General features: G+C 38.5%; 1 pseudogene; it reads right to left on the reverse strand.

Moving 5' to 3' along the window:
* Window positions 1-2,363: 2,363 nt before the first annotated feature.
* LOC112305001 (annexin A2-like) lies at window positions 2,364-3,357 on the reverse strand (annotated as a pseudogene).
* Window positions 3,358-10,630: the final 7,273 nt, after the last annotated feature.

Genomic DNA, 10,630 nt, shown 5'->3' on the forward strand with positions numbered 1-10,630 from the left:
CTGTAGCGATCACAGTTTTACAACAACAAAAAAATAAGCTCTCAACAAACCAAATGTTTTGAACTGTTGAGGTTGTATCTGTAGGGTGAATGGAAGCAGTCTGACTTCCTTGCCCAGGTGTCTGGGTGACTAAGGGTAGCAGTGTTCCCATAACCTTGGAGGGGCCTGATAAGCAGTGTTCCCATAGCCTTGAGACGGGGTCCGATACACAGTTCCCATAACATGAAGTGGGCTCGCATGTGCAGAATCATGCTATGTTATATAATTTTTTGGCTTGAGGCCAGCTTTGTTTGTCTCTAGTACTTAAGCAAATAGGGGCTTCTCACTAGAGACGATGTGCAGCTTGCAACGTTCGTGGCTCACCCACCTGTGAATAAAGGTATGACAAGCATCCCCATGGCTCCATGCATTCTCTTCTGCTTGCCTGAATCTAGAATGGACCTGCCAGGCCTTGACCAGCTACAACACAGTATCCAAAACAAATATATGTACATGTGTCGATAGATATAATACATATAAAAGGTTTTAAAAATTTTTATAGGGGTATGATTAAATATACATGTTTAGAAAAATATAGAAAATTTATAATGGTGTCGCTTAATGAATTTTCATGACATATATCCCACGTAACTACTACATCCATCAAGAAACCTGTAACATTATCATTGCCCTGGAAGCTTCTGTAATCTCTTCTTGCAGTCCTTACATTCCCTCCCTCCCAAGCAAAGCCACTACATGATATCTGAAATTATAGCTGAATTTTGCCAGTTTGGGAATGTATTTCAGTAGAATTATAGGGTCTTTCTTTTTTCAAAATATATATGTGAAACTTACGCAGGATTCTGCATGTAGCAGTTGGTATATTTTCTTTTTTTGTATTTTTATTTATTTTTTATTATTGTTCAAGTACAGTCATCTCCATTTTTACCCCACCATGCCCCCTTGCTCCACCCATGCTCACCTCCCACACTTGAACCTACCCTCTTTGGTTTTGTCCATGTGTCCTTTATACATGCTCCTTGATGACCCTTCCCCTATTATCCCTCTCCCCTCTCCTCTCTGGTAACTGTCAGTTTGTTCTTTATTTCAATGTCACTGGTTGTATTTTGCTATACTTTCAATGCAGCTTTACCAACATGTGCCTTTTCCTCTGGCAGGAAGTTAACCACCAGGCCCGTCACCTTAATATAATCAGGGACTGAGCTAATCAGAAACTGGTTTTTAATCTGTAAAGGCTGGAGTAGTTTTTGTTTGCCTTTACTAATAGAGTTCAGTCTTTCATAGATCCTAACTTATCCTGGGGAGTTTATCAACCTCCCTTCTTCTTGGGGGACTCCTAATTCCAATTTTTGTCTTTGTAGCAGTGTGAGACTACTGAGAACTCTGCTCAGCTCTTAACCTGTTAGCTGGAACCTAAGAATTCCTAAATGCCTGAAGGGAAATGTGGAGGGGAATGTCAAACTCACCTCTGTGTACTTCCTTTCTGTCTGAAATCTTGGACATTCCAGGCCTTTGTTGCCTTAGCTACTCTAAATGCCTTCTAATAGTTGTTACATATACATTGCTTTTCTCTAACTCATTAAGACATAACTAGGGGACTGCTCTGGTATAACCAGTCCACCACAGCTGGAAGTATTCCTTAGTTGATACCCAAAATACCCACTCTTACCCAGCTCTATATTCTCTTTTTCCTTAGGCACTGTTCTACTCACCATTCAGTGAATTTTCTTCACAATTCTAAGTATTAAATCTCACATCCCAAAACCCTTAGACAAAGCCTAGAATATAAAAGTGGAAACATTCTTAACTATTTGTTGAATGAATTAGCATATCCTACTGAATCCTTGTACTGAAATATCTAGAGACCTTCATCCACCAACAAACTTATGTTTTGCCTTCAATCTCTTCGACCTCTGTAGTACCATCCATCGTAAGTGAAATCTAATTCCCCAGGCAATGGCCTTATTAACTTTCATCCATTTTAGTGGTATTTCTCATGTACTTCACATGTTTTTCAGAATAATTGGAAAACTGCTTGCTCACCAAATATGGTTTTGTTTATTTATTTTTTGGTTCTAAAGTAAAATTCCACTTACTCATCTGTTTAAGACACAGTACACAGGAGCCAAAGTGTTTCACATCATAGATTTCACTTCCAACTCCTTGGAATGTTCATTTCTTTGACTGAAAGGAGAGACTAAAGGGAAAGCCAGGCAAGGTTCTGGCAACTGAAAGAAGGTCGGGGTAGGAGCAATGCTAACATCTTCCTCACAGGGATGGGCACAGGGTTTTTCTAGATTTTCTAGAACTCTTAGCTGGAAGCATAGGAGCACCACTCCTGGACGCTTGTGCCACCTCGGGCCTCAGTTACCCTCAGCCCACAGGCATAACAGCGGTCTCCGGTAGTTACCCTTGGTGTCTTGCCAGATGTAATAATACAGGGACTTGCCATACTTTTTCTAGAATTCAGACTTGATTTTCAACATGTCCACTTCTCTGCAGGAGGTCATGATTCTGATCAAGATCTTGTCACATGTCCCCTTGCCCTCATGAAGTTGTATAGTCAGCAAAATACAGGGGCTTCTTCTGGATATACTAGACCAGGTGCAGGAAAGCATTTTCTAGGTCTTCCTTGCTTTCCTTCTTGATGCTCTCCAATGTGTCATAAGGGCTGGAGCTCTTGTACCTTTCAAATACTTTCTGGAAGTGACACATGCTCCACTTGGTTATGATGCCAATCCAGTTGGGAACGTCACTTCCTTTCCTCTCTACTCCAGCATCAGAGAAATCCTGGGCATCTTGGTCCATCAGTTCATAGTCAATGACAGAGCCATCTCTGCTCTTCCATTTTTTGTGAGGGCCACCATCAGCTTGTGGAAGTCACCACATGTGTCAGAAATAATGTCCTTCTCCAAATCAGTCTCATATTCATTGTAGACTCTGTTAATTTCCTGCAGCTTCTCGTTGGTCCTTGAACAGATGATTTCAGTGAGTGAGTCCTCTGCTCTTTCTGGAGGCCTTCAGGTCAGAAGCATCATACTGAGCAGGTGTTTTCAATAGGCCCCAAATCACCATCTCCAGGTGGTTACACAATATTGACTTCAGTGCTGATGCAAATTCCTTTTTGGTCCTTCTCTGGTAGGAGAGGGCAATGTCCTCTTCATTGCCGCAGTGGGTCAAAATGTTGTCAATGGTGACCTCATCCACATCCTTGTTCTTCATGGTCATTTCAATGTTAAAATCATCCCAGTCAGCAGCAAAATTGCTGTAGGCTTTGACTGACCCATACGCATTTAGGGGTGTAGAGTGATTACACTCAAAGCTGAGCTTGTATAGAATTTTGTGAACAATAGACATTTTGAAAGAAGCTGGGCTGGCTGCTGACAATTATGAGTGTCCCCAGATACCAAGCACCTAAAGATGGATTTAAAACTGTTTCTTTTCCATGTGTATTTCCTTTGAGTTTCATGTTGCTCAGCTATCAATTTCTATTCTTACTCATCTTTGATATTGAACAACTTTATGATATCTAACAAACACAGATTAAAGCTGTGTGACATAGATGTTCACCAACTTCATTCCTTTTCTTCTGGACCATATGGCTGGACTATTGTCCCAACCTTTCTTATAGTTAAATGTGACAATGTGATCAAGTTCTGGCCAATGGAGATCCAAGGATGTGATATCATCATTTCCAAACCTAGTCCTATAAATGCCTCACTCTTTCTCCTGCTCCGTCTTCAAGCTGGATGTTGACTTTCATGATAACATTGAACATTACATGTTAAAAGTGGCAGGACTTCCAGTGTCCTGTGTATCTGAATGGCCATGTGGTACAATGCTGTGACTGCATTATAAAGAAATCATATTGGTGTATAGGCCCTGAGATTTGGGATTTATATGTTATTACCCCTTAATAAGTACCCTTTAATAACTACTCTTTAACAGAATTACCTTTAATCCACACCATGTTACTTTTCTATATTGATAAATTCTTCTGTCATTTTAGAACATTTAGGATTTAAGGACCCCTCCCTGCAAAGAAATACTAGCATTATAGTTCTTGGACCTCACCACAAGGCAACTTTAACTCTGATGGTAACAAACCTTACTATCATTTTGGTAGTGTACATGGAAAATCCTATAGACACCACCAAAAAACTGCTTGACCTAATAAATGAATTTGGCAAAACAGCTGGATACAAAGTCAATACTCAGAAATCAAAGGCATTCCTGTATACCGACAATGAATCTGCAGAAACAGAAATCAGGAAAAAAATCCCATTTGACATTGCAACAAGAAAAATAAAGTACCTAGGAATCAACCTAACCAAGGAGGTAAAAGACCTGTACTCAGAAAACTGCACAACACTGAAGAAAGAAATTAAGGAAGATACAAACAAATGGAAGCATGTACCATGCTCATGGATTGGAAGAATTAACATCATCAAAATGGCCATACTACCCAAAGCAATTTATAGATTCAATGCAATCCCTATTAAAGTACCCATGACATATTTCATAGATATAGAACAAATATTTCAGAAATTCATATGGAACCATAAATGACCCCAAATAGCTGCAGCAATTTTGAGAAAGAAGAACAAAGCAGGAGGGATCACAATACCTGATATCAAACTGTCTTATAAGGCCACTGTAATCCAAACAGCCTGGTAGTGGCATAAAAACAGGCACATAGACCAATGGCACAGAACAGAGAGCCCAGAAATAAACCCAAGTCTCTACGGTTAATTAATATTTGACAAAAGGAGGCAGGAGCATAAAATGGAGCAAAAATAGCCTCTTCAACAAATGGTGTTGGGAGACCTGGACAGCTACGTGCAAAAAAATGAAACTCGATCACCATCTTACGCCATACACAAAAATAAACTCAAGGTGGATAAAAGACTTAAATATAAGTCATAACACCAGAAAAGTCCTAGAGGAAAACATTGGCAGGAAAATCTCAGATATTCCATGCAGCAACATCCTCACAGACATGTCCCCTAAAGCAAGGGACATAAAGGAAAGAATAAACAAATGGGACCTCATCAAAATAGAAAGCTTCTGCATGGCTAAAGAAAACAGCATTAAAATAAAAAGAGAACCAACAGTATGGGAAAACATATTTGCCAATGATACCTCAGACAAGGGCCTGATCTCCAAAATATATAAAGAACTCACACGACTCCACTCCAGGAAGACGAACAACCCAATTAAAAAATGGGCAAAGGACTTGAACAGACATTTCTCCAAGGAAGACATACAGAGGGCCCAGAGACATATGAAAAGATGCTCAGCATCACTGGCCATCAGAGAGATGCAAATTAAAACCACAATGAGGTACCATCTCACACCAGTCAGAGTGGCCAACATAAACAAAGCCACAAACAAATGTTGGAGAGGATGCAGAGAAAAGGGAACCCTATTGCACTGTTGGTGAAAATGCAGACTGGTGAGGCCACTGTGGAAAACAGTATGGAATTTCCTCAGAAAACTAAAAATGGAACTGCCCTTTAACCCAGCAATTCCACTGCTGGGATTATACCCTAAGGACCCTGAAACACCAATCCAAAAGAACCTATGCACCCCAATGTTCATAGCAGCACAATTTACAATAGCCAAGTACTGGCTATTAGTGCCCATCAGCAAATGAGTGGATCCAAAAACTTTGGTATATTTACACAATGGAATTCTATGCAGCAGAGAGAAAGAAGGAGCTTGTACCCTTTGCAACAGCATGGATGGAACTGGAGAGCATTATGCTAAGTGAAATAAGCCAGACGGTGAGGGACAAATACCATATGATGTCACCTTTAACTGGAACATAATCAACAGAACAAAAAAGCAAACAAAATATAACCAGAGACATTGAAGTTAAGAACAATCTAACAATAGCCAGAGGGGAGTGGGGAGGGGACAGTGAGGAGAGGGGATTACAGGAACTACTATAAAGGACACATGGACAAAATCAAGGGGGAGGGTGGAGGGAGACAGGCAGGTGAGTTTGGCTGTGGTGAGGTGGAGGGATGGGGAGAAAAGGCATACAACTGTAATTGAATAACAATAAAAATAAAAAAACCAAAAAAACTAACCTTACTATCATTTTGGAAAATTTAGGTACCTAATCCAGTCTCTGATATGAAACTCTTGTACATCTAATAATTTCTGTGATTTATAACCTTAGTTACTTCATCAATACTAAATAATCTGTTGAACTCTCCTTAACTTGGTCCCCTTTCAGTATTTATTCTAAACTCTCTCTTCTCATCTCAACCCTCTTACCCAACCCACTAATTCCTATCTTCTTATGTTCTTGGAATAGGCTTCCTAAGGCAATTGAAATCATCATGCACTCTCCCACAATAGCATATTTGAAGCACCATAGTTCTCATATCAAGCACTGCTTCTCCTACCTCCATAACTTAGGAGACATGTATGACAGACCCTCTAGCAGGAGTGTCTCACCTGCAGCCCATGGGCTGCATGAGGCCCAGGATGGCTCTGAGTGCTGCCCAACACAAAATCGTAAATTTACTTAAAACCTTTTTTTTTTTTTTGCTCATGAGTTTTCGTTAGTGTTTGTGTATTTAATGCGTGGCCTAAGACAACTCTCCTTTTTCCAGTGTGGCCCAGAGATGCCAAAAGGTTGGGCACCCCTGCATTTGAAGTAAGTCACTTAACCTCTTTGAGTCATCTGTGAAATAGGAATCATAATGTTTGAACCACTTAGATCTATTATATTGACCAAATGATATAATGTGTATAAAAATTTTTATTTTAAAGAATTACTGTAATTGTTGTCCATGTTGCTATTTGATTTTAATCTTTAGTTAGATACTAAATGTCTGCCATGAATCATAACATATACTTTATTAGGAAACATTCCAGAATGTTAACTTGTAAGTTTTACAAGAACAAAATTCGCTGTGGTCAGGATGTTGGTCATGATTTCTTAGTTTCATGATCATAAATTAAGTCCTATGTTTAGTCAATCCTTGAATATTGTACTCATAAGAGTCCATATATATGTCATTCCACATTCACTCCAGATGCATCAAGTAAATAATCTTTTCACTGTTATTTCTACAGTTTTAATTTACGAGTTGATATTCAACTATCCAATAAACAGAATCAGTATTGCAGGAAGATAGTTCAATTTACAAATTCCTTTCATGGTAGAAATGTTGAATGAACATGTTTGAACATCTGTTATCTTCAAGGTGCTGTGCTCCTGAAGGGTACACCAAGAGATAGAGCTCCTGCCTCGAAAGGGTGTAACTAAAGTGCAGCTCCTGTCAACCTGCCAAGTTGGAAGATGTCGTATCGTTGCTTGAGCTGTACCTTAGAATTGACTCCAGATTTCTCTCTCTCCCCAGATGCAAAGTCGCACAATTTTATGAGCCACATATTTCACAGATATTTACTTTTTTCTTTAAAGCCTTTAACATTTGTCTCTCCATAACTTCACTCCTGCATATTTCATAAGCTTACGTCATATCCCTGTTATTTTATGTTATATTCAAGTTATGGCAAATACATTGCAGTTCTACAAACACACCCATGGCTGTGTTCATATATATATGACAGTTTTTTCTCACCAGAATACCTGTTGTTCTATCTTTTTCAGCTAATATTATCTGACTTTTTCTACTCACCAAATGTCATACTTCTAAAATCTACCTGAATATAATGCACAAACCTCAGTCATAATGCTTACCACTTACACAAATTATATCTGTTTGTAGATTTATCTCCACCATTAGACTTACTACAGGGATATCTCAGTAGTAGGGGTAGTATCAGGATCATTTTGGCATGACCAGAAGTGATATTAATTTAATATAGACCAGTAATAAGTAAATAGTCAATCAAATTTAATATAATCTCAGTAAACATTGAATTTATCTTGCAATCTGGTTGCATATTTAATAAGCACAATTAATTTCAATTTAGTAGACTGAAAGCAGAACCTATCCTGGAATTTTTATACAACTTTTAAGCTAAATTTTTATCTGTTCTTTATTTTTCTATCGGGACAACATTTATTAAGTTGCAATGGGTAGACAAAATTTCTTTGTAATCCTGGCTCACTTCCTCCACTGACACTGAGTTTAACAAAATTCTAGAGAGAGTGTGAGCTTGTGTAGGTCTCCATTGTTCCAGGGCTCTGGTGGGATGATGAGCGGACGCTTGAAAAAAGCACCTCCGTATTATCTGCATTCCTGGACTTCCATGCAGTGTCTTTTCTGTTACTTAATCTCTTCTCTTTTCTGTTTTAATCAAAACTTTCCATTGGGGGGTGAGGGAAACAGTGTCGATTTGAATGATGAAAGGCAACTTTATCCTAGAGCTATCTTTCTGTGAAGTTTTGATTTAGGAAAGCCCAACCAGCCCTGCCTTTCTCTTCCCCAGCCCTGGGCCCATTCTCCATGCCAGCTGAGAGGTTTATAGTGTGCACAAAGCAGCTCCTGCCCACCTGGGACTGGTGATTAAGAGCTCAGAATAATGAAATCTGCACAGCTGAAATTTGGCTGTTGGTGATAGTTGCTAAGCAACTCTTAAAATTTCCCTTTTGTTTCTGTTAATAATATAAAATACTCGGTTTTTCTTTCAAAGTGTACTCTTCAAATACACTAAAATTTGTTCTGCTAGTATTTTTAATGAACAGATTAAAGTGTTTCTTAATGCTCAGATTATATGCTTTTCTAAAAGATGAGAAACTTTAGTGGTTGTGCAGTAGCATTGCTCAAACTTTGTATGTGAACAGCTGCATGGAGCTAGAAGTACAATGCCAATCTGTGGGCCTTAGATTTTTGCCTTTAAGCAGATTGCTCACCATGCCTTGATTAAAATAGCAAATGTAACAAGAAACACAGCAGAAATGATGGTAAGAGGCAGCATATTCCAATGGAAGGTTGATCAGAGCAATTAGGAGATGCTTCAAGAGATGTCTTAGACAAATGATGAACATTTTTCTGCCCACCCTCCCTAATATCTGAAATTCAAATATTAGAAGAGACTCACACCTCACCTGAATTCAAACAGTGGCTGTATACTAAGGTGCTCTTCTCTGGAGCAAGCAGAAATATCTTGAATTTAATCAGCCACAGTGTCCCTGAATTACTGAACTATGGGATGGGACTCCTTGATGATCATCTATCTAGCTGTGGTGTGATAGAGGGAGTGAATGTGTCTGACACTTTCTGAGAGCCTCTTAACAGAGAAACAGAACACAATGAAGGCTGTTAAGTAAAGGACAGAAGGTAGGAATGAGGTACCACCATAGGAAGGGAGATGATTTGAAGAGGAGATCAGGGCAGCTACGGTCACGTCTAAGTCACTCTTTCACCCATAGAGGAACTACAACGACCACAACAAAAACAATACACAGCCATAGAGAGGTAACTGTAGGCCTTGTAATCAGATGCTAGCAAACTTTCAAATTAACAGTGAAAATAAGTTCAGCAGTTGAAGACAGATTTTTAGATTGGGAAAACTCTCAAAATGGAAATAAATTTGGTGCTAAATCTCTAAGAAGTACCAGGTCAATATACAAGTATACCAAGGACCTCAAAGTGATGTACCTTTTTAAACTAAGTAATACCATTTCTAGTAGCTTATCCAAGAAATATATACATACAAAGACATGCGTAACATACACCACAAGGCAATATTCTAAAGCCATTAAAATAACATCTTAATATCCAATATTATGTCATAATGCTATGCAAAAAATACAGGTTCCTAAAACCCTTTATACAATAAGTACCAAAGTCTATAAAATTTGTTTTTCTTTTATTTATCTCCTTTTATTAGTAGATAGAAGAGAGATGAAAATAAATTATCAAATGTTAACAGCAATCATTTTTGATGTTGGGCCATTGGATGATCAACTTTTTCCCCTCAGTATACTCTTTTGATATTTATGACCATGAAAATATATTTTTAAACCAGAAATATTGTTGTTTTCCTGCAGTAGAATTCACAGTGACTTCAAACATACATCATAGGCAGTGTAAGTTGAGGCTGACACTGTTAAGAGTATTACATTCGCACATGTCTTTGCAGTTTTATATGTATATGTGCATGCATGCATATGCATTATCTTAATTTTATAGGATATGCGTGAGTTTTATAAAAAGTTTGAGGTAGGTTTGTTATCATCATCCCATTTTCATAGAAAAGGAGACTGAGGGCCAGAGAGATTACAATGTTCTAGCTTGTACAACTTAGCCTGGCACTTGTTTTATAAGTTCTGTGTTTTCTGTGCCAGCTTCTCACAATACGTAGAGACTACTGATATATTTTCTAAATTTGCAGACTAGTTTCTGTAAGGTTACTGCAGAACAAGAGTGATGGTTCAGTTAGATGAGTATGCAAATATGCACATGGCATAAAGCCTCAGCTGGTACTTTTCCACCATTATAGGAGCAGTAGGACAAACAGCTGTCCAGAAGTGCTTCCTAAACAGGCTGTGACCACACACATAAACACTTCTCCTGAATGCGGAACGTTCTCCCGGTGTTGACACTGAAACTTCTTGGTAATTTCCCAACACCATTATGAAACCCCAATCTCATAAATAAGCTTTGAGGCTTATATTTTATGTTTCAATCTATAAAGAGAA

The sequence above is a fragment of the Desmodus rotundus genome, chromosome 9, assembly GCF_022682495.2.
Source record: "Desmodus rotundus isolate HL8 chromosome 9, HLdesRot8A.1, whole genome shotgun sequence".
In the NCBI taxonomy this organism is placed as follows: Eukaryota; Metazoa; Chordata; class Mammalia; order Chiroptera; family Phyllostomidae; genus Desmodus; species Desmodus rotundus.